Source organism: Podarcis bocagei (assembly GCF_964188305.1).
Source record: "Podarcis bocagei genome assembly, chromosome: 3".
Classification (NCBI taxonomy): domain Eukaryota; kingdom Metazoa; phylum Chordata; class Lepidosauria; order Squamata; family Lacertidae; genus Podarcis; species Podarcis bocagei.
The window spans coordinates 32,253,132-32,278,918 of record NC_138127.1 but is presented as its reverse complement, the minus strand read 5'-3'; the positions used below and the strand labels follow the sequence as shown (position 1 = coordinate 32,278,918).

Here is a 25,787-nt window from a genome sequence, read left to right as displayed (position 1 = left end):
CCTATGAAGTTGAATAGGTTCTAAAATTTTAGTGTCTTCACAGTGCCCTGGAACACCCAATAATTTTACTCCAAAACATTCTGGAAAATTTCATCTGGGGGTCTACAGTCAGGCAGCGCTGGTGGGACCTTGTGGTTGACCCAGGTTGCCAACTACTGATGATAGGCCTGACTTTCAGCCTCTCACTGTGACACTTCTGCAAAGTTTTATGCAGATAAAAATTGCTTGCCTCTGCTCCAACCTTGACAACACCATTCCCCCCCCCCCCCGAATCGATAACCGATTCATTCAGGTCCTCCTCAAGTCAGATTTTATTGGATGGGTCCTCAGCCTTATACTAATTGTAGCAGTGAACATGAGGTTCAGGCCTAAACTAAATCTCCTTGAGTGAAAATCATTTTAGCTAGTGTGTTGAAATGAATTGAAAACCAAAGGCATCAACTTTAAAATAATTTGCAACATAAAATCACTAGACTAATAGAGCTGTGCATGCCAAACTGTGACACATTGTTTGGCAGGAAATAGCTGGCTATTCTCCATACATTAACTCAGTATATCGTAGACTCCGGAAAATGCATTGTTTTAGTAGAGCTGCTGAGATATGTCTCAATTACAAAGAAGCTCTCAGCCTAGCACCAAGCAAAGCAGAAGTCCTGATGTCAAGGACAGATGCAGCATTCACTTACTGTAGCATTGGAGGTCCATTTGTAAAGGACTGCAGCTACTGCTGCTTGGTGAGGTATACTAAAAGAAAAAAGAAAAAAATCATTATTCCTGACACTGACCTACTAGCCTTGGCTTTTCGCAATAGGACCATACCTGCCAAGAAGGGCTGCAAACTTTATTTGATTAATCAGTGTGATTAATCTGCTGAATATTTAATCATAGTTTTAGCTCCCATTCCTCCAATTAATCAGTGGACTTGACATCTCGAGCAAAAACTGGATCTCAGCAATCTTGAGCGGTCCTCCCCTAAACCTGCCATAAAGACATAACAGTTCCTTCCCTCCCAATCGGGGGGGGGGGGCGGGCGGAATAGTTTGCTGCATACATCAACTAAAAGACAACTTTCTTTCCTGTTTACCTCGAAGGCCACAATATTGCTTTGTCTTTAAGGATAAAAGTAACTTAAATTTTCCTCCTCCAAACAACATTTCCCCAGACAAGTGAGGCTAATCATAGTAATGGGAAATGATAGGATTAGGTTTCATGACTTCATTATATTGGGCTGGAGCTAAGAAGTCCATAGGCTTATGCAGATAAAGTGTTTGCACAATACACTCATACCTTGGATTCAGAATACCTTGTGAGTCAAACATTTTGGCTCCCGAATGCCACAAACCCGGAAGTGAGTGTTCCGGTTTGCAAACATTCTTTGGAACCCAAACATCCACTGCAGCTTCTGCAGCTTCTGTTTGAGTGCAGGAAGCTCCTACAGCCAATTGGAAGCTGCACCTTGGTTTTCTAATGTTTTCAGAAGTCAAATGGACTTCCGGAATGGATTCCGTTTGAGAACCAAGGTACGACTGTATAGCTCAGGAGGTGTATTGGGGGCATTGCTACTAAGTATTTAAATGAAGTGGGGGAAACAGGAGCAGGACACAAAATTGCATATGGACAAATCAAGATAATTAAGGTCATGGGTGGGTGTCTGTGGTCTTGCTAGTACTGCAGTAATGCACTTTGCAGCTTGTTTTTTATCTTCTTTTCAAAGGTTTAAACATGGGGGAAGTGGGCAGGAGGTCCCGGAACAGTGCAAAGGATCTAGTGCTTGGTTCACCTGGGCTGCCTCTGGGTAGTGTATGCACTCCATTTTATACCTACTGCATGGACTGGGTATGTGGGGAAGTGCTTTTCTTGTGGCTTCCACATGGCTTCTGTCATCATATATGAATCAGCCCCAATAAACTGAAAATTATTCTAATCTTAAACATGTCACTTCTCTGTTCCAACCACTTAAGTCAAAATACATAAGTAAAACTGAGAACATAGAAAGCTATATTGTAGTTATTCACATCTTGTAATGGGTTAAGGGATTTGGTTGTACTGACTGGCACCCATTGTCCATTCTAAGCTGCTGTGGAATGATCATGAACATTCTGGCTGCTGAACAGAGTAATTCGTGAGTTGAAGTGTTCTGAAAAGTCGTCTTTGATACAGCGCCTTTTCAATGTCAACTACAGCACTTCGCAATTCAGTTTATTTGGAAGCTAATTGAGCCCTGCTATTCAAGCATACGCAAAATATAATAGTGAGAAAAGCTGCAAATGATGTTGCATTACCGTTTTATGAAACAATGCTAGCTACAGATATATATTTACTGCAGGATTCTGGTGAAGAACGTTGAGGTTTTATTTTCCTTTCCTTTGTACTGTCATTGTTATTTTATTTTTATTTTTTGCTTTTAGGCATAAAGTGAATGATTCTCAAATTTCTTTTTAAAAGTTTTAACATGTTTCCTTTGCGTTTGGCTTATTTTGTTTCCCATCTGCATGGATTCTTCTTACGAAAATTCTGCTGCTACTGCAGAACAACACAGCGGCAACACCCCTCCTCCCTGCCCCAATTCAAAGATAGTGGCAACATCTTTCGGAGTGAGACCTTTACTGCTTCACCTCCTGGGTTATGCTGGCTCACTAACATTTTAATTTTTTAAAAACAGCTTAGCATGCACTTCCATCTTCTCATTCCAGCCAAACTCTGGGCTCACCTTTCAGCCCTGGACTCTGCTGTGATCAGACTCATATAAATATTGTCACTAGCCACCATTCAAATCAGCGGAGACCTTTCCCATGCAACCTCTCCCCTTCTTTTTCTTCTTCTTTTTTTAAGGGCAAACTGTTTTATATCGACAACCATCTGTGAGGCTGTCTTTCAGGCCATCAAACCCTTCCATCCATTACAGAGAGCCTCCCTTCTCACCTCTGCTGCATGACAGCACAATAAGGATGACATACTAATTCAATGACTTGTAATTTCAGCTAAACAAAGACAAGTGCTGTAGCTTCTCCTTTTGTATTTCAGTGCCATATCAGTGAAGCCAGCTATGCAAACACAGCACTGGGAGGGTTTTATGACAACCGCTGAATGGGGGTGGGGGGTGGGGAGGAGAGAGTAGCTTGGTCTTGGTTTTTTTATGGTTCTTGGCTCTGTCATTCTTGGCTCAGTGCTGCTGGCCACAGCCATTGTGTCTGGATTCTATGTCAGCAGCAGCTAATTGTTCCAAATAATGTTTATCATAGGGATCCACCAGGGAGCTGTATGTGTGGAGATAAGCTACAGGGCAATGATACCCACTATCTTCCTGATCTCTAAACAGAGTGCTTTTGATTCATGCCAAATAGCTCTTTAGGTTTCCAGGCTTTAATTTTTTTCCCCTCTTCTTTTTTTTGGGGGGGGGGGGGAGTAACAGCTTAATCATTGTGCCAACAATAGTGTCTAAGGGGATGTAATCAGTTTCCTCCGATAATCTTAGCAACACTTGAAAGACATGCGCAAAAAAAGCAGTAATTGAAGCAGTTGGTTCATTCTACCACCTGCTGCCGAAGTCACAGGTTAATCTAAATGAGGTCTCCCTTCCTATGAGGCTGGATGCTGAGTACTTTGCAAACTATAAATGTGTATTATACAAGCTTTACAAAATAATAAAGAAACAGTTCATTAAATGGAGGAGGGAGTGTTAAGTACCTGGGGCTTACTCAGCATTTCTTGACGCTGCGGCTTTATTCAGGGTATGTACCGCTACTGACGATATAAGAAGAAGCTGACATTTCAGTTCACACATGGGTTGCAAGGGATCTTAGATGACTCCCAACACCTTTGAATGAAGGAGGATGGGGACTGATAAAAGCATTTCCATGGCTTCCTACCCCACCACCTATCTTAATGAAAATACTGACATGCAGCCACATCCTGTTCATATTTATTCAAAAGCAAGTCCCTCTTATTCCACTGCATTACAACTCAAAGATGGAAAGATAATGTATGCTTCTCTGTCCAGCAATTTCCTTAACTTAAAAAGTAAATAAAACAGGTGTGTAGATTTTCATGGAGGTCTTAAGATTCCTCTTGGCACCCAAAAGGAGAAAGGATGCTTCAGATTGCACTAGCCAGCAGATGTTGTTGGACTACATTTCCCACTATCCTTGATTATGTTGGCTTGGGCTGATGGGAGCTGCAATCCAACAACACCTAGAGGACACCATGTTGGCTGTCCCTGACTTAGAGACTTTCTACATTGTTACATAGAAACGTGGAATGCAGAGTTGGTGAGAGTGCTAGATTCCACGGGAATCTAGGTTGTCAGCTTCGGTTTCTCCCACCTGCAAAACAAAACAAAAACACCTCTAGAATCCTCAATTCCTTCTAAATGTCAGGTCCTGTGCTCCTCATGGCCATGGTGTGACTTACCAAAAGTTAACACTGTTGGGGGTGGACGTTACGCAGTGCTGTACCACCTGTATGCTGATATGCTCAACAAAAGAGGTTTAAAGACTGTCTCAAGGCAAATCTTTAAAAAAGTAGTATAAATACCGACAACTGAGAAACGCTGGCCTGCGAGTGATCCAGTTGGAGAACAGCCTTTACCAAACGTGTCATGGGCTTTGAAGACACTCAGACTCAGAACACATGGGAGAAGCACGCTAAGAGAAAGGCACGCTTGGCAAATCCACACCGTGATCAACTCCCACCCGGGAACCAATGTCCCCACTGTGGAAGGACATGAGGTCCAGAATTGGCCTCCACAGTCACTTATGGACTCATTGTTAAAACCGTGTTTATGGAAGACAATCTTACTTGGCTAGGAGTGATCGCCAAAGAAGAAGAAGAAGAATGCAGCCCGGTACTCTATAAGCTCCCATGAGGCCAAGCAAATGGAGGAAAGGTAGGAGATGGAAGCAAACACAAAGGGAACACAGGTGAGAGTTGCAGAAAGCTTGAAACAATCTCTCATGCTGCTCAAAGGAATCACAATGTAAACAAGAACAACTGGCAACTTAGGCGGGTGGGCGGGAAATGAGTTCCTGGTGATGCCCTGCAAGAAGAAACAAGCCCCCAGCCATTATTGAACAAGCAAGAAAGGCTGTCTAGAGAGCTGCTGCTGGGCCCTTCACCCATCATCATATGCTGCTGTGTGTCATCCATGTGCCTTGACATGAAATCTGCGAGTTAGCTTTCTGTCAAATCTGTACAGTCTGTATGCTGCAAGCTTTCCAAGAGCTTAATTATGCTGCTTTTGTATGGTGATGGCAGCCAAGTGCTTTGGCTCTTGGACAGTGTACTGTAATGTGCTCTGTGTTGTTCTACCCCTGAAAAAAGTCCAGAAACTGATATGGAATGTGAGTCTGGGGTGGGGGGAGCAGCGAAAATATCCAGCCATGCAAGAGGAAGGCAAGATCTAGAAATTCCCCCTTTTCAAAGAAAAATCTAGTCACGTACCCATTAGGAGAAATTGTCACTAAGAAGCTGGCAAATTTTCAGGAAAACTTTTTTTAAAATGAAAACTGATGTGGAAATGTGAAGAATTAAATTTAGGACTGGAAAAATGAGAAGATGAAATTGATTTATTTACCCATCTCTACGTAAGACACAACTCACAGTGTTCTGTAAAGGTAAAGGGACCCCTGACCATTAGGTCCAGTCGTGACTGGCTCTGGGGTTGCGGCGCTCATCTCGCTTTATTGGCCAAGGGAGCTGGCGTACAGCTTCTGGGTCATGTGGCCAGCATGACTAAGCCGCTTCTGGTGAACCAGAGCAGCTCACGGAAACGCCGTTTACCTTCCCACCGGAGTGGTACCTATTTATCTACTTGTACTTTGACATGCTTTCGAACTGCTAGGTTGGCAGGAGCTGGGACCGAGCAACGGGAGCTCACACCGTCGCGGGGATTCGAACCGCCAACCTTCTGATCGGCAAGTCCTAGGCTCTTGTGGTTTAACCCACAGCGCCACCCGCGTCCCTTGTAGAGTGTTCTGTAGAGACCCCCTAATACTCTGCGAGGGGGCTGTGAGAGGCAGGAAACACCAGTTCTGTGAGCTGCCTTCTACTCACACCAGGGCTACCGTATTTTCCTAGAAAATGAGGTGCTGGAACCCACCATGAATGCCTCCTATGTTCTCTTATAACGGCAATAGCACCTACCTGAGAGGTGCCGGAAGTGAGTTCCCAAGCGTTCCAGCTGAAAATAAGTCCTGGCTCACACAATATTGGAAAGGGTATGACTCAGAGACCCTCTCCATCTAACAATTACCTGACATCCTAGTCACTGCGCCACACTACCTGATGAAAAGAACAATAAAGGCTTTGCACTGTAAGTCGTACAATAAAACATTTCTTTTAACCTGATTTTTATTTGGTATCATACCTCTCTCTCTCTCTCAGTCTGTCACAGATATAGAAAGATGAATCCTACAGTTGCCTATGGAGATGGCAATTTTTAAAAAAAGTGCAACCCACTCCCAAGGCAACATTCTATCATTTTTAAAACTTTGTCATGTTTTATAGTGTGCTATAATGTGGCATTTAAATGCTGGCAAACTTTTAAATGCTGATACAGATATTGTTGATTAAATAAACTGAAAGTACGCACTTATCTATGGGCAAAATGAATGAAATACATGCTTGATTTGGAGTAAATGAGAAAAAGTCATGTGTAACCACTGTGCAAATGATTTCTGATAGAAAAGAGAAAACATAACAAGCAGTAGTGGGCTTTTGCATTAGCTCCTGAAGGTGCTGCTTTCTTAAGAAACAAATGATAGGGTTTAAGCAGTAAATCCTTTTCCAGCAGCTGAATGAATACATTTTAAGAACTTTAAATAGTGAGCCATTAATCATCAACACGAAACAAAGGCAACTTCTGTATCTTTTACATTTGGTGCATTGGTAACATTTGAAAACTACTTAATGTATAGGAAAACAATTTTAGAGGAGGGGACATGCCCCTTATTAACATCTTAATTGTCTATGCTAATTGGAAAGCTGCACCATTTTACGGTATGTTTTCTTAGCACACTGTTGTGGCTATTTAGTGTTAACATTATATTTAACATTACATGTAATGTTGAAGCCTATTTAGCTTTAACATTGCATAAGATTTATCAGCATTTATGTAGGGCTTTATTTCAAAGTGCCTGACATACATCATTTGGCAAACCTTAAAACAATCTTGCAGGTCAAACCAGTATGGTGTTATTTTCATGCTGTGTTGGGGCTCTGGAGACAATGGAGATCAGTGGTTTGAGTTCATAATTTCAAATTCTGGGAAACATTAGAGCCCTCTTCAGGTGAATATGGGGAGCGGCAAGTGGCCATGTGTGGAGCTAGCCCTACCCCTTCATTGATGCCACAGATACCCCCCTCCCTGCAATGTTCAAACCTGTTCCACCCACACCCCAAAATCTTCACATATTGAGTGAGAATATCTGAAGAGGGATTTCCTTGAACACATTTAGAATCCTCCACAGGAATGGAAACCCCAGTCATGCAAGATTCCTGAGCATGAGGAGGATACTAAGCATGAATGAACTAAGAATCCTCCTTTCAGAACTTCAGCTCGTAATAGGGATGTCTGAGACTGCAAAGACAAATGGTATAAATTAGGGTTGCCATATGTCTGGGAAAACCCAGACATGTCCTCTTTTTGCGGGCCAACATGCCCATCCGGAATTACATTTTAAAGGAAATGTTGGGGGGGGGGTGTTAGCAGCTTGGGCTTGAGCTTGGGCTGCTCTGCATGCTGTGGCCACTGCCAGCCTCAGCTGGAGAAAGGGGTGCATGGGTGTGGTGGCAGCAGCCCTGCACATCTCTTTCCCCAGCTCAGGCTGGCAGCAGCTCGGGCTGTCCTCTTTTTTGTTCTTTGAGATATGGCAGCCCTATTATTTGTACTCCTTCCCCAACATCATTTTTTGGATAGGGCTGCCATATCTCAAAGAACAAAAAAGAGGACAGCCCGAGCTGCTGCCAGCCTGAGCTGGGGAAAGAGATGTGCAGGGCTGCTGCCACCACACCCATGCAACCCTTTCTCCAGCTGAGGCTGGCAGTGGCCACAGCATGCAGAGCAGCCCAAGCTCAAGCCCAAGCTGCTACCCCCCCCCCGACATTTCCTTCTGTTAGCTTTTGCTATGGAATTGTGCTCACAGGAAGTTTGGATCCAGCCCAATGTCCAGATTGGAGCCACACTTTCAGTGCTCATGATGTTCCACAAAACTATTTAAATTTTGTAATCTTACCTACCAGATCGGTAAGACAAAACTTTCTGACATGGCACATGTCATGGTCAGAAATGAAAATGTTTAATTATGATTATCATTATTAATAGCAATAGTAGTACGCTGCTGAAACGTACACATCAGGCTTACAATACTGCAGAAGAAAGAATAACACTTTCTACTTTCCCCTACATTCCAGTTGTGCCTGTTTAAAATATATTTAAACAACATAAAAAGCCACAAAGCCTGAAAAGAGATGTAACATTGTGTAGAAGCAATTTCCATTCCGATCACTCTTTAATAATACAATCTGTGAGATAAAAGAAAATGGAGAATAGAAAATCAAGACACTGGCTAGATATGTGTGAAACGCACAAGAGGCCAGAATTTCATATTTTTCTGCTGCATGCAAAGGAAAGGAGTCTTTAACTCAGAAACAGGTTGTTGCCCGCTATGAAATTTCCTGGAGAATTGTTCTTGTCGCTGAGCAGTATTCCCTCCATCACCTCCACAGAATCAATGAGAAGATCAAATCACAACTCATATAATTTTCAGTGATTAGACAGCAATGGCAGCATTTCCAGAAATGACAACTGGAACAACCACTACGAGTTGAAGTTCTCACTATAATCAGTGGGATTTAAGTCAAGTGACTAACTTGTCCCATTGATTCTGGCCCCAGCCATATGCAATGCCCCATATTTAACAAAATAATTAGCATTTCCCATCTTGCCAATAACTATTAAGTTGTTGCCACTTCACAGAGGAAACATATTTTATTATATTGGGCTATTGATTGGAAGGTATTAATGACAGAGGAAAACTGCATTACAGTATAATATTCTCAAAGCAAAACTTGGTATCTTTGCAAACTGGATATTCTGAATTAACTTTATAATATTTAGATAGAAGTATGCTATTTCCAATTCAACTTAATCATTTTATAGCACAACCCTATGCATCTTTATTTTCTTTTCACAATTATGTTGCATTTTATGGTTTAGATGGATTGATAGATAATTAGATAGACAGACAGAGTTATCAACCTGTTCTCCTGAGCCTTCTCATAATTAAAGTTAGCAACTGAAGTTTGGTCAAGTACTATGATTTTCAGGCAAAAATCTTCTTGACCTCAAGCCTAGAGCAGTACTACTGAAAGCTGACTTTCCTACTGAAAGTCAGTGATTCAGAGAAGAAAGCATGGAAACGAAATAGGATGCTTTTCATGCACAATAAAATTAAGTGCTACTTAGTTAAAAGTGTTGCATTGTAAAAATATTTTCTCTGGAGTAGTTTATCAGTCCTACACGTGATATTGAATGACTGTACAACTCCAGAGTTGCCCCTTTGGTTAGAAAGTTTTTTTGTGTGTTTTGTTTTAGTAGATTTGCGGCGTACGCACAGGGTTGGAGAGGACAGGGAAGTTCCTTTTACTAATTCCCTTTGTTTCCCTGCACAGGAAGCAGTTGAATTAGGTGGAAGATAAAAGTCGAAAGAGTGTTTCCCTTTTACATCTTGCCATAAATATATCTTTGTGTCTGCAGTCAGGCTCTGACTGGGGACCAGCCAGGATTCACGTAGAGAAACAATCGACTTGGCATCATGTTGACACGTATAAACAACAGTCTGCCGACAGGCCTCACATTAGTGGCAGAATATTTTGGCAAAAGAAGGAGCTCCCTCCTGGGCAGTATGGCAACAGCAGCCAGCAGCATTCATTCATGCCTTTACTCTAAGCACACAATAGTAATTAAAAGATTAGAACAATGACATACATCCAACAGGTTTAAAAACAAACAAACCATGCAGCAGAGTGACATTTTTAATGCATGGAAATATCACTCTGGTAATTGAACTATTCCACTAATTTTAACTTTGGGTGGTATCCAATTGATGGAAGGGACTTTCATCCAGAGGAGGTTTCTATGTGCCAAAAACAAAACAAAACCAAGAAAGAGGGTGATTGCAAAAGGTCCCCCAATCTTCTGGAGCAGGCTGGAGGAGAGGGGAGGGGAGAAGAGGCTGTGCAGAAAAGCAGGAATCAGCAAAAATTGCTCCCCTTTCCACTAAAAGAAACCACCACTGCATCAGGAACCCATACATCAGGCACCCTTGATGCCACCTCCTTTGAGTCCATGTATCTGGATAGCCGATGTTACTGTTACTGTCAGCTAGAGTCAACAAACTGAGCTGGGGGGAGAAAGTTCCTAGTGGAGCATTAACAGAGGGGCACACCGTGTGTGTGTGTGTGTGTGTGTGTGTGTGTGTGTGTGTGTGTGTTAAACCAAGAGAACAAGCATAGGACTAACACTCTGTTAGCATTAATAAAGCTGCAATGTTAAAATGCACACTGTTTCTTTGCAAAACAGGAGAATAGGGACGTTGCATCAGAGAAGCAACTTTGGCAGCAGGGACCGCTTCGGAACCAAAATGAGGCACTTTTTCGTTTAGTAGGTGCTATTTGTAAAAACTTAAGTGTCTACAGTTTTTACAAATAGTACCTACCAAACTGAAAAGTTTAAGTGTCTACAGTGGGATGCTGGTGGCACTGTGGTCTAAACCACAGAGCTCAGGGCTTTCCGATCGGAAGGTCAGCGGTTCAAATCCCCGCAATGGGGTGAGCTCCTGTTGTTGAGTCCCAGCTCCTGCCAACCTAGCAGTTCTAAAGCATGCAGTGCAAGTAGATAAATAGGTACTGCTCCGGCGGGAAGGTAAATGGTGTTTCCGTGCACTGCTCTGGTTCTCCAGAAGTGGCTTAATCATGCTGGCCACATAACCCGGAAGCTGTACACTAGCTGCCTCGGCTAGTAAAGCGAGATGAGTGCCGCAACCCCAGAGTTGTCCACAACTGGACCTAACAGTCAGGGGTCCCTTTACCTTTTTAAGTGTCTACAGTATCTTTGCAAGCGAAGACTAGAACCGGACGGCACCGCATCACATCCTGGCAGCCCCACCATGTCTAATGGGCACAGGCCAACCACTAAAATTAAAGATTGTTTAGGGAGAAAGATTTGACAGCTAGTTCTGGACACAAACACCTCTTTTAAAAGAAAACATGCAAATACACTTCTAAATCTTGTGAATATATTCTGCATGCTCGAGGGTTGTGCATTTAAGAGGTTAATGCCACTTCCTTGGTCTTAATTATCTCATTGTTTAACTCTTTGCATCAACACTGTCAGGAGAATATGCAGTAAGGCTGTTGGTGTAAATAATCCAAGTTCTAATGAACCCATTTATTTTCTCTTCTGTCCTTCACCCTCTACAGCAATGTTGCATATATAATGCTGCCGAGTCCCACTCTTCCTGTGCATTAGCAGACTAAAAGAAATATTCGCCCACTATAAAATGGCTAGTACTTCAGCACTTCAGATAAATGAAAACAATTTGGTTATCAAGATTCAGAGTCCCAGATATATTTTTCTGGGTTTGTGCTTTACTGTGCCTACTGCTGTATGCGTACATGGCACTCTGAAACATTTTATGAGACTTTTCCCCACTCACAAAACTAATTTATAGCTACATCTACCCACCCTCCCCCCAAAAGTGAAATGGTTACATGCAAAATTACTCCTGCCCGTAATTATAAAAAATGGCAAAAACATTTTAAATATCTGGATTTTACTTCTGCTAGTGCATGTTTCCCACTACCAACACCTTTAAAGGCATTTTAGTGGGTTTTTCATTTCCCTTTAATATTCTGAAATGTTCCGCATTTAAAGTTATGCACAAGAAATGCTCTCAAAAGCACTTATAAGTATACTGTAGTTTCTTTGCCAAATGTGGAACGTGGCTCCAAAAAAGTTATTCACATGGCATTTGCAGATATAGACAAAGCACTTTACCAGAGAGAGAAAGAGAGAGAGATCCTCTAGCACATATGGATTTCCCTCCATTTTTAACCTTCCAAGAATCCTAGGCTAGGAGACAACTGGCCCCAAGGTTACACAGTGAGGTTTGTTGCTGTATGAGGTAAAGTACAGTGTCAGTTATACCATTTTGTCTCTCGCATGTCCTCATAGCAGCCTTCTCAAAAGAGATGGCATTATTATTCTAATCAAGTTCATGTTTGAGCATGTATTTGAGCATAGGCCCCTGCTCACTGGTGTGTCCACTCAACTGCACTTGTTCAGAAGAATGATAACCATATTGCTGAAATATTGCTGTTGTACTCCAGACTTCTTTTCCAACTGACAGTCAGGTGTCTCTTTGCTAACGATGATGTCAGGTTTGTTAAAATCTTCATGGTCACTGGTTGAGAATGCCTTTGATTAATTTGGAAACCTCATTTACGCATTTCAGCTTTAGCTACCCATTGCAGTTGCATTAATTTTGAGGCTTGGAAAGGGCGAACATTTGGTGACTGTTGCGCATTGTTACAAAAGAAAGAAGATGCTATCTTTCAAGGGGTAGTAATGGCTGGTACGTTTGGTAAACAGCAGCCCCATCCTAAGATGCACTGAAGACAAAGGACCAATGAAGTTAAAAGAACATGATTAGTGTGGCAGTGTGGTACAGACATAAAGGCCTCATAAGTTCTTGAAAATCATGTCAAGCTTTGTCTACCCAAAGTATCTTGAGATGTTCCAGCAATCCTTTGTATCTGAGTTTTTCCTTTACCGTTTACCCTTGTGACACTAACTGGGTACACATGTATAGAGTATTTTTTCTCTTCTCATTCTGAACAGCTGGAATTTAATAGTAATAATTTCTTAAACCCTGAAAAATTATAGACAGAGCAACTTTGGTGCCTCAGCTTTGGAATACCCTCCCTAATGAGGGGAATTGACTTGTCAGGCTCCTCAACACCAGGCGACGTCGCCTTCCTATTTTCTCTGATATGTTTTTATTTTAGATTACTTTTTTGGAAGTGCCCTATTCTAGGGTTTGGGGGCCCGAGGGGGAGGTTGACAGCAGGGGTGGTAGCATTCTTGTATTTTCTTACGTTTATTCGCTGGTTGTAAAACTGCACCTATGTGTTGTGCGAACCAGTTATATTAGCACTTTTGTATACTGCCCTGGAATCTTCTGATGAAGGAGGGTAAAGATGTGTTTTAAATAAATAAATAAAAGAATGCCTCTGGCAGTTCGGCAGATAAAGCAATCCCTTGGTTTGCTCTCTATTTTCTCTAAGAATTTTCATCATGTCACGTATGGGTAAGTTTATGAGAAGGCAGGTGAAAACAATAAAGTCATGTGTGGTGGAAATAAAAACACAATTTTAAAGAGCACTCATTCTGTTACTTAGCGTATTTCTTGAGTTCCAGATAAAATTAATGAGCAGCAGCTAAAAGCAACATCTTTTATGCAGTGTAGTATACATTTCAATATCTCCATTTCAGTGTTTCATTGTTCTTCCCAAATGAATGGCATGGTTAAAAATACCGTGCTAACAAGGTTGGAGAATGCAAGCCCAAGATTTCTTTTTATTAATTTCTATAAAGTAATTGATGCAAATACACTTCTTCACAAAGTGGATAATGGATTTATATATCTATATATTATAATGAACTCCTAGTTTCTGTGCAATGGCAGTTCAAGGCACTTAACTGTGAACACAGAGGCCTGCTTGATGAAGCCAATGAAAGCATAAGCTGATTTGCAATGGAAAAGGGCTTTTGCCAAAACTGTCATAAGAACTCTGGGCTTATGGGGGGAAGTGAACTTAATAATAATAATAATAATATGGGAGTTCTGGTACTTATGAACATTAGCCTGTAACGTAAATTACCTTAACCACACAACAAACTGTATTTAAAGTATCTGGTACTAATCAACACTGCACTGCATTATACAGCATTCCTCAATTGGCCAGCCTTAAGCAACTTGCTGCCCTCCAGATATTTTGGATTACAACTTGCATCAGCTGAAAGACCCTAGTTTGGTGAAGACTACAATAGATTATTGGAGGGTGGAACCTTAAAGTCAAAAGGAGAACCTGAATGTGTATGTAATAGGAAATCATTAAAGCCAGAACAGCCAAAGCTTTGTACTTGTTAGATACACAGAGGTGTAAATAATGCAGCCATTGCAGTGTGTGCGTGTGCATTGCTTGTCATCCATGATATCACAGACAACTGGATACAACTGAGCCCATAATCAGTGCTATTTGCTAGAAAAAGAGGTGCTGGAACTCACCATGAATGCCTCCCTTGTTCTCTTATAATGGCAATGGCGCCCACCAGAGAGGCGCCAGAACTGAGTTCCCATGAATTCTGGCTGAAAAAAAGCCCTGCCCATAATACTCATGGACAAGAATCTTGCTAGGAACTTAAACGACTTGGAGCTCAGGTCCCGAAAGCAAGGTTTCATGAATCGGGAGAAATTCACACTGAAATAATGATAATTTTCTTGAGGATTTATTTAAAAGGATTTTGAAATGTGGAACTAAAGGTTAGATTGGAAAAATGGGCAACTGAGAGAAACCATCTCTAGCCAGGTGAGATCTGAAGTGGATCCAGTACACATGTTGGGGATAAGGCTTTTCCCATTTAAGCCCACACCAAATGCCTTAAGAGGGCTTAAAACCTATTTTTCTACTATTCAGATGAAATGCATCTTTTCTACTAACTAATCATTTCCAGAAAAAACAACACCGAAAAACAAAGGAAGGAAAGAATGAAAGAAGAGATCATTTGAATGAATGAAAATGTGATAAGTAGATACAAGATGCTCATCTTTTACATATACAAAATATTCTGTCAGTCAAAGTAAATAATCATATTGAATATTTGAAGAAACATAATACAGCTTTCAAAATTGCATTGTTTTTAGATCATACATTCCCACCAAGAAATTTATTTTAATAAGGCCAATATTTGCTGAAGTAGAAGTAGCATGACTGAAGTTGTAAAAAAAACATGATAGGTTTCAAAATAAAAATTCTAGTTAAACGATAATAAATGACTCTAGCTTAATCCTTGATGTAGCTATTAGAATCATCTTTCGCTTAGTGATAAGTGCAACTAAAATAGCATCAATTTCAAGGAAATTGCATTAGTGACTCAATTGCAATGGCTACTTTAAGAATGATTTTATAGTAGTTCTGTTTCTACAATTTAATTTTTAAGTAAAGCCTCATTTTCTGCACAGATACTTTGCAAATTGCTTTCCATTTAAACAGGTTGCGTTGGATTCAGACTTGGCTCCCGCCGGCAGAGGGAAGGGGGAGAGGACTTTTGCTAATTCCCTTCCACCCCCTTCAGCCCTATTACTCCCCATGCTGTTTAGAGAACCCTCTGGAACACTGTAGGAAGTAGTGCTGGGAGCTTTAACGAGAGAAGGTAATCAGGAAAAAACGAACAAAATCCATCCTACGCCATGGAATTATCCCCTGGATAATGGAAGGTAAGATCTGGATAGATGGATAGATAGATGATAGAGAGGGGGGGGGGATAGACCGACAGACTGACAGACAGACAGACAATGTTAGGCACAAGCTATTGGATTGAAGCTTAATTATCCCATGGAAATAATTGGGTCTTAAAACTGAGGTTTCTCTCAGACAATCTGTTTATCACACATTGACTCTGATTTGCTTGTGGGGAGGTTATACGATGCCATGTCAAATGTTATCCCACACTTTCCAGTGCTGTACATGAGCTCCAAATCCACTGTAATCAGGCAACCCAGTTTTTCTGATACACCATTGAATCCCATCCAGAAAATGGCAATAGCCTGGAAGCACCCTGATTGACTCTGGCTGAGTTATACCCATTAATTGTTATCCAGTCTATAGTACTATATAGTAAAGGTAAAAGGTAAAGGACCCCTGGACGGTTAAGTGCAGTCAAAGGCGACTATGGGGTTGCAGTGCTCACCTCGCTTTCAGGCCAAGGGAGCTGGTGTTTGTCCACAGACAGCTTTCTGGCTCATGTGGCCAGCAGGACTAAACTGCTTCTGGCACAACAGGACACTATGACGGAAGCCAGAGCACATGGAAATGCTGTTTACCTGCCCGCCGCAGCGGTACCCATTTATCTACTTGCACTGGCATGCTTTCGAACTGCTGGGCAGGAGCTGGGACAGAACAATGGGAGCTCACCTCATCGCAGGGATTCGAACCGCCAATCTTCCGATCGGCAAGCCCAAGACGCTCAGTGGTTTAAACCACAGCACCACCCACGTCCCTACCATAGAGTACTATATATAGTACTATAGTATCCAATCTGTACACCAGTTCTACTGACTTCAGTGCACCTGAAGCATGAATTCATGCGTGCTGGACTAAAGCCATTTGTACAGATCCACACATGGAAGTAGGCTGGAGTGCAGTGATCATCTTCCTGGGTGTAGTCAGTGTGTATAAAAGGAACTTGCATGCAATGGGGGAAAACCTATTCTGAGGAGTTCAAGTGCACACACTTTTCAGAACTGAAACTAGCCAAGCAGCTGCTGAATGAATGGTCAGTGCTATCAGCTGTGGCAGCCCCAATCACCAGAATAATAGAAATCCAAGTGACATCTGTGACAGGAAGCACCTTTAACCAACTGAGGCTGGTGGGCCAACTACAAACTGTCCTAGACAGACAAAGCCTATTCACATTTAGCTATGTTCTTGTAAAACTACTGCTATGCTCTCCACATGAGGGTGCTTTTGAAGACTGCTCCAGTTATTTTGAAATACAGCCACTCATATATTTTCTGGAACTGGGAAAATGGAACATGTCTTCTGTGTCTTCAAACAAATGCACTGCTCCAGGTCTGCTCCTGGCCATGATACTAGTGCTGGTATTAACTCTTCAAACCTAAAATAGCTTGGGATCATATACCTTAAAAATCACCTTGTCCCATATTAACCTGCCGAAGTACTAAGATCATCCTCAGAATAACTTCTCTGGGGGAGCCCTCCTTCAGAGGTGAAGCAAATAAGAATGAAAAGTAGGTCTTTCTTTGTTGGAGTGCCCTGGATTTGAAATGCTCTTCCAAAGGTGGCTTGCCTGGTGCAAAAAGTCTGAAGCCTTTTTTTCAGAGACTGGTAGATCTGATGGCCTAGATATTCTGTTTTATATCAGTCTTGTTTTAATTCTGGCGTTTTGGACCTACTCTGCTTTATTTTATAAACTGTGTTGCTTTTAGTGGCTTTGTGTGTTATTATTTTTATATTACCAAAGCAGGTAATGACAAAGTTCCTTGAATTCACAAATTAGATACACAATTTGCCTGATTAAGCTCAACATGAACTAGACAGACAAAAAAAAATTGTTCTTCTGTGAATCTATTTTCACTATCAACATACAAATAGAGGAATCTGTTTTCACTATTAATGTATGTATATCATCTTCTGGATGTTTGATCGCAAGCCATCTTCTCATCATTCTTTTAAAATGAGAACCTCCAAAAGCTTAAAAGTAGTGAGCTCATCCACTCTCATACTTGTTGCATATGTCAAAGGGAAAACTCCTAATGATAATCCGTCTAACCAATTCCCACTTTCATCCTCTTTTTCTGTTGGATAGACTCCATTATTTTTTTATCCATTTGGTATACAACTCTCCTCTTTTGATCCAAGGAGCTGCGACATTTCAGAAACTTTCATCTTGGTTTCCTTAATCTTTCTACCATACCATTGCTGAAAGATTGTACGGCTACTATATACCCTTAATATTTTTCCTTCACTCTATTTCTGATATTCAAGCAATGAGTGCTGAATAACAAAAAATATCTTTAGATATTTTGATACCATTGGCCATGGCATCTTCCTGGTCTGGCTTTCGGGAAACTTGGGGCACTATGTGTTACAACCAATCTAGTGGTGCAGCAGTAAAACTTCCAAGCACATTTGCAAAGCTAAGCAGGGTCCAGTATGGTTCCAGTGATTCTGGTCCTACTTAAGGAACCAAGTGCAGAGAGTGGCATCAGGAAACGGTGTCTCCACCCCCATCATTTATCCCAAACACTGAGTTCCCACCATCTTCTGGCAGTTCCCTCACTGTGAGATGTGAGATTACAGGGAACCAGGCAGAGGATCTTCTCAGCAGTGACACCCTCCCTGTGGAACGTCCTACCATCAGATGTTAAGGAGATGAAGAACTACAAGACACCTGTATTGGAAAGTTTTAAATGTTTGACGTATTATTATATTTTTATATTTTGCTGGAAGGCGCACAGAGTGGCTGGGGAAACCCAGCCAGATAGGCGGGGTATAAATAATAGTATTATTTATTATATTTATTGTTGTTGTTGTTTAATAAATCATTATTTGGGGAGGATGTGTGCCTGATGGAAATCCAAGGAGGATGGGAATGGGATGGTGTAGCTGGAATCCTGAACATTGTGCTGTAGGCCCTACTTACTGTGTTTATTAATAATGTATCTACCAATAAAGTATCTGCTGTTATATACAATATAAGGGAGGTAAAACCACAACACACATAATTTCTAAGGTGATGTTTCCGTTTATTACCCAACTTACTGAACCTACATAAGTTTCGGTGCCCTTGGACCCAGTCATGGATTGCCTCACAATCTGAAGTAGAACAGCCCTGAGAAAACTTTTTCACTTCATTCTGCTGTATATCTAGACTGTGTTACGATATGGATGCAATGCAGCTGCAAATTGCTAGCTTGAAAACACCACATGATGGAATGTTGGGACTGTACCATGGGAAACAGAGGGACAGTTAATTCACAGTGCGAAGCACCGGAATTAGCTCAGAGTGTAATATGAGCTCTTCCTCTTGTTCCTGTACAGGAAGTACAGGAAGTGTTTGTCTCTCGACTGCTGGAGCTTGAAGAGAGCAGTCATGTTTTCTGTAACGCTACAAAGACAGAAATAAAGGCATGTAAATACGTTTCTGTCTATCTCTTTCCCCTGCCGGGGGGGGGGCAGGAAAGAGGGTGTGTGTTCTTCTCACGCTGAGAAGAATTGCCTATCGCGACCTAGCCTGGATCTTGCTGGGGAATGCAGCCAGGGAGGTCAACAGGAGACCAAGCCGGGTGCCTGGAGAGTTGCCAGTTACTACTGATATAGGCTTGATTTCCGACGGACTGACCCTTAGTGTGAAATCTGTCAGGAGCCGTCCTGCTCTCGAGTAGGACCCTGGCAGAGACACGTGCCCAACAGGCATGTTCTCTCCCTCCTGGTCAATTGTTCAGGAGCTTCAAAAGCTTTCTTCTGCCCGAACATCACAGCAACTGATGCCAACAGGCATCAGCACACTTAGGGATCCACAGAGTCTTCCCAGCTTGCGTAACAGAATTCAGTAGCTCAGCATTTGGTTAATCTATGTTTATTTACATATAATACACTTGGAGCCTTAGCTCCTTCCTCTTTCTCATCAGACAGCAAAGAGAAAGAACAAAGGACAATAGTCCCACTTCACGGAACACAGTAACACAAACATCCTGTCTCTGTCACCTCCCACTCTGTGGAATGAAAACATACACCGCCATGTGATAGACAACAATCCTATGACTGCAATCATGGAGCAGGAATCTTAACACAATCTGAACCCCTAGGTACTGATAACTGGAGGAAGTTATGATGGTGTGTTGGTGTCTCTCCATCAGCCTACACAGATAGAGAGGGAAACCATTGCACCAGTTGCCCAGCAGTGCGTCTGCTCATCATCATCCCACTTAAAAATTCTCTCCTGTTTCCTTTTCCCTGACAATCTTAGATGCAAAACCATAAGAAGTGTCATCACCAGACATTTTAAAAAGCAATGGTGGCATGTAAATAGCTTGAATGACAGAATCCACATAGCCTGGGACATCTAATGCACAATTGTACCAACACGCAAGAAAACGGGTCTGTAGCTTTAGTATAGTACGTAAGAGAATTCTGCTGAAGTGCCAATCTTGCTGTGGACAGGTGTTTATGAAGCTTGGCTGAGAAAGTCAGAGAAATTGGCCTTTAAAAGAAAACGATGATGTGAAAAGTGTTTTTGTTTTTCCTTACCACAAGGCAACACACCTTTGTCACAATGGATGAAATACTTCACCCCATTCTGACTGTTCAACAAAGACTGTTTTGGTTTTAATTTCTGTTTATGAAAAACTGGCATCAGACTGTATGACAAAAATTCACTGAGGCCAGTAAAAAGAAGCTGCAGCAGATGAGAAAAGTGATGTCTTCCACTGCATGCTTTCCAGCAAAGCAAGCAATTTGTTAAAAAAAATTTAAAAAGGAAGGAAGGAAGGGGGGAAAGACTCTTTGCAGTTCTCAGAAACAGTGACTCATACACATGATCAAATGCATTAAAGGTCACCCCTAAGCAATAAAGAACTACCTGGCATTTTTCCATTTGGTGACTCCTACTCCATTCATAGAGCCTGGTGACTATTTTAAGAATTCTTACCTACAACAAACAATTTATAGTTATTCAAGCTTATGCCAGAAAAAAAGTTGAGAGAAAGGATTACTTGTGCAAGATCCAAGAGCTGGAATGGCTTCAGAATGTGGACAATTGTCCAGAGGCTGGTTTAGGGTTCAGTTAGATTAACAACCTGATTCATTTGGGGGGGGTGTACATGAGAGGCACATTTCAACCTGAAAGCATTTGGCCCTTTAAGGGCACTAATCAACCAAATGTTGTTATACAGCACTCACAAGCCTTTTGCCCTGCCCCACCCCTGTGAAAATAATGCTGTGCCTGACTGAATATATGCCTAATGGAGAAAGTATTTGGGGGTTTGATCCTTTGGATTTTGGGATTTGTGTTCCAAGTTTGTAAACTGCCCCTTTGGAGAATGTTCCTTGCTGGGAGACACTCTAACAGAAATGATCAATATGTCATAGTCACTCTCCTACTCCTAGGCTCTGACAATAGGAGTGTTCACACGTTACAGTCAATCTTGTTGATTGTTGAGTTGCATCAATGTCTACACTTATTCACACAACCACTTGTACATGTGTAGAAACTTGTTGTGTTTAGTGTGCGCTGTGAGCAAGCCTGTAGTGTTTACTAATCACCTCTTTAGGGATTGGGGGACTGAATCCAGATGCCCGAAACAAGAGCAACCATGCAAGCTCTTCACTCTTTCAAACAGGTAATTAGCAATGTCAAGGCTGGCTGGCTAGGTGGCAGTACAGCAACTGCTCAGTACATTGTTGGGTGCCATATATCTGAATCAGACATATTGAGCAGTAGGCCTACTCTGGGTATGACTAACATTGGATTTCACCCTTCAGTTGTACCTGGAATAACACATCTTCCTGTGTTAGCCCTCCAGCTAAACAGCCCACTTGGGTTCTATTACTGCTCCTGGAACATGGGAGGCACCAAACAGAATCTTAAATGCTATTAATCAATGAACTTTTTTTTTTAACAGGGGGAGGAATACAACATTATGCTATTGTGATCATTCCACAAGTGTGAGCATTTCTGCCTGCAAGACAAAACAATCCCCTCTCCTCCCCACTGCCACACACTGTTCTGAGGGTTCCCTTGACCCTCCAGAGTGGATCTAAAGAAGATGTAAGGGCATGTATGGGAAGGAAGGAGGAAAGCCTCATTGCACTAGCAGGAGCCTTTGCACTGCATTAGTTGAATCTGGCCCTCTGTCTCTTGAGGGAGGATTATAACCACAATTCACTTGAAAACAGCAGGTGGGAATCTGCTACTTGAATACCTCTGCTGGTATGCTTTGGAATACCAATTGCTGGAAACTGCAGGTGGGAAGAATGCTGTTGCCCTGAGGTCCTGCTTGCAAATTTTCCATAGGCACCTGGTTAGCCACTCTGAGAATAGCGTGTTGGACTGGATGGGCCTTGGGTCCAATTCAGTAGGCTGTTCTTATGTCCTTACCTGTTTGGTAAGGTTGAATAGAAAACACTAAAGAAATGTATGGTGCATAAATAATTTGCCTTGATTTTTCTAATTGAACATATCAATGCTGTTAAGACTTTTCACTTCTCCTTGTCCACTCTAATCTTATTTATTGTGCCTCTGACACCTTCCATTACCCTTCCCCTGACTCATTATTTTAGCTGAAATGATTATAGCAGTGTGTGTGTGTGTGTGTGTGTGTGTGTGTGTGTGTGTGTGTGTTGAAAATGATAATGTTCCTGTGACACCAAGTAGAAACTTCATGTGCTTTTATATGCACACATTAAAGAGTGGATTATCATTAATTATGCACTACAAATTTTCATGGCAACCGCCTGAAAGTGACAAAACATTTGCTTTTGTCATCGTTCTGTTAAGTGAGACCAAGTTGAGCCGCTAAGATGTCTGACAGGGCACTGTACTCAATTCCTAACAGAAGGTCAGGAGCATGACAATGATTTTATTTTATTTCACACATTATTTTTCTGTTATCACTGTAAGCTGTTAATGAAATTGTTTGAACTAAACTATTTTTTATCATCCCACAGCCTGTACTTATGGCATATGAAGGAGAAATTCCTTGTTAACGTTACTTAATCTTCTAACGCTTCATTTTCCTTCCTCAACTATGCTAGAAAACATCACCATACTTCTTAATAGTATTATTATTATTATGTTGCCTTTGGTTTGGGGTTTTGTTTTTAAAGTTAGTTTAAACAAAAATATGACATTATGTTCTCCTACAAATTAGATATTTGCCTTTTTTTTCTTGACATGTTCCTCAACCATTAGCAGGTATGGGACAGGCAAGAAGTCAACAGGTGATGCCATTATTAAGGATCTACAATACTGCTTTGATTGGAGTTATTGATAAGATTTTTCATCACATGTTATTAAACTACTTGTCACCTGAATACTTTTAAGGACTGACCTTTCCTGTATGACTTACTCTAAAAAAAATAAAAATAAATTTACAGGCCTATGAGTTGTAGGTAAAGATAGCAAACCATTCTTTCATCTCTGCTACCATCTACATAGGCAGAAACACATCTAGGAGAGCTTTTCAAGGTAGCAAGGGCAAATCCTTTGCTGATAAGTCACTCCTATTCAGTCCAACTTTAATGTAATCACACATGAAAATTCTACACCAGCAGCTGGTGAAGCCCAAGTTATTTTACCGTCTGTGAGTGGACAAGGTGGCACATACCCCCCCCCTCAACAATGAGATAATGTTCTGCACTGCCTCGGGGCAACAAGCTAGCTTAGGAGATGCAGGACAAACCATGTTGCACACACAGTTTTGTCTTCTGGCTCCTCACTACCACACCCAATCCCCCACTCTGCCTAATCCTAGGGTTGACCCCCTGACCAACACCATTGGGATCAACCACTTGTGACTATATGGATCGTTTTGATCTCCTTTCCCTTAAAACGTTGCCAGGAGATATGGAATGATGAAAACCACAACATGCTCTGTGGCATGTCTGCTGAATACGGCTGGCTAGATTGGCTTTTGGTCAAAATTATCAGTTTCTCACTGTGAAAAGGTAAGTTTCTACAAGTTTTGAAGGAAATAGTATTTTATTCACTATGGAGCGGGAGAAAACTACACTGAATAAGGACAACCAGGCTAAGGTGCTGGAATACATTGTGGAACAGAAATTGAATAATGATCTTTCCTTCATCCTTTCCAATCTGGTTTTCACCTTGTTGTAACACAGAGAGAGGTGTAGAGGTCCTGGTGTATTATCTGTGCCTGGAGACTGACATGAGCATTACTTCTTTGTTAATTATGCAGGGGCTGTTGGCAGCTTTTGATACTGTGGACCACAATATTATTTTGGACCATCTTGAACATCTGACAGGTGTTTCATGATGACACTCAGCTTTATATAACTGTTAAAAAGCATCCAGGGGCAGCTGTCTTTTTCCTCAGCCCATGTCTGGAGACTGTGGTCAAAATTAGGTAAAAATTTAATCTCGAAAAGAATGAGGGATGCTGTTAAGGGATGGCTGTCATCTGAAGGAGAGAAACCTGTCTGTGGTTGATGAGGTCCCTGTGACCCTATTCTGATCAGGTAAACAGCCTGGGGATACTCCTGGAACAGACTGTGCTTTTTGAGAAGCAAGTAAGAGTTGTTGCCATCTTCCATTTTTGGCTAATGAGGAGGATCTGTCCTCCCTTACACTCTTCAGACCTTGTGCCACTGATCCAGGGTTCTGCAAATTCCAAACTAAATTACTTTGTCATATCCTAGGTGCGGTTGTTCTATCAAAGGAACACTGATTGGGATTACTGCTCTGGCTTATCTATATATGTCAAGTTGTTTCTTGATTGGGGAAATATGGTAAAAATAAATCAATGCTAAAGAGCCTTGATATAACAAAAGGTGAGTTGTGGGGTGGGGGAGCATCTCAGCAAAAGAGGAATGAAAGCAAAATCATTTCCTTCACCTGGGCTTTTACAGACCCATAAGCTATATCTCTTGTGTGTAGGATGTACTGCATCAGATAGGATGGCTGGGAGGTAATGTTCTGCAGTAATGAGTATGCTTGTTGCCGACAGACCTAAGAATGAAGTTTTCTGCGTGGAGAATAAAAGGCCAGGAACTAATAATAATGGCGAGCTCCACATATGGATCATACATATAGCAATAAAAGGAGAATGCAGAAAAGCAGCAGTTGGGAAATTAAATAATTACAATGAATCCAGCAAAATAAAATATATTTATCCCATTTTCTATTGTGCTTTTCAAGACAATATTAAGGACTCTAGACCACCTGGCCTTTTACTTTTGAATCCAATTTCTAACATCTGAGAGCACATTTATGAAAATATTTCCTGCCAAGAATTTCTGCCCAGCCTTTAATAAACTCAGCGCTCTGTGCGATAGAAACAGCCCAATTTCCACCTGCATCTTTAACAAATCCTGCAACTTCTGCATATTTCCTGGGATCTGCATTTTGTTCCCCCACCCCCGTCAAATTGGTCCTTCCAAACTATCCTGTCATTTTAACACTGAACCACTTGGAGGCATGACAGGAAATCATGTATGTGAAAAATACACATGATTTTTTTATTTTTAAAAAAGTCAAGCATTGGGTGGCAATCTTTGGCACTGAGCATTGTCCAACTGACTACAATGAGCACACACAAACCCAAACACTTCCTTGGTCTTTTTTGTAGAAAGGTAATGTCTTTCTCTCTCTCCCTCCCCCCTCCCATTGCCGCTAGTAATTCTGCTTTGATCTTATAGGGGCTGCACTATTAAATATAAGCCAGTTCATAAGCATGGCACACGCCTGTGATTCTCAGTAGAAGGTCATAACCCAGACTTTATATTTTAAATAACTATTACAATGAAGAAGAGGGTATAGCCACAAAAAGGAATAGTTTTAATTTATGCCTGGCTTACTTCAGCAGAATATAGTTTATTTATAAACTGCTTATGGCAAACTCTGTATGCCCCTGTTCAATGCGTGTGCTGAACTGTCTTCTGGTAAATTATTTAAATTACACCTAGCAGTAATTCCTGAGGACTTTCATACTTCATTTTCTCTATTAATATAACAGGGAAAAGCTGCTTTGCAAGGATTGCTCTAAATTCCCAGAGTGTGAGTTCCAAACTCTGTATGTGTTGCATTATGCCTGTCAAAAAACTTGTCTTCTCCTGAAATTTATTACTGAAGTCTCTCCACTAGAACTACTCATTGAAGCCTTACGGAAAGCTCATACATGATTTAAGAAGCTAACAGCACTGAAAGAAATAGGTCAGGTAAAAAAAAAAACACCCTGAATTTAAGC

At 41.4% G+C, this 25,787-nt stretch overlaps 1 protein-coding gene across 1 annotated transcript in view; it reads right to left on the bottom strand.

Moving 5' to 3' along the window:
* Positions 1-4,264: 4,264 nt before the first annotated feature.
* LOC308583029 (uncharacterized protein) overlaps positions 4,265-25,787 on the bottom strand; it is a 287,479-nt gene continuing 265,956 nt past the window's right edge. Inside the window, exon 13 of the mRNA XM_081186682.1 lies at positions 4,265-4,322. The gene's annotated coding sequence lies outside the window, so the exon portion shown is untranslated. The remainder of the gene's footprint in view (positions 4,323-25,787) is intronic.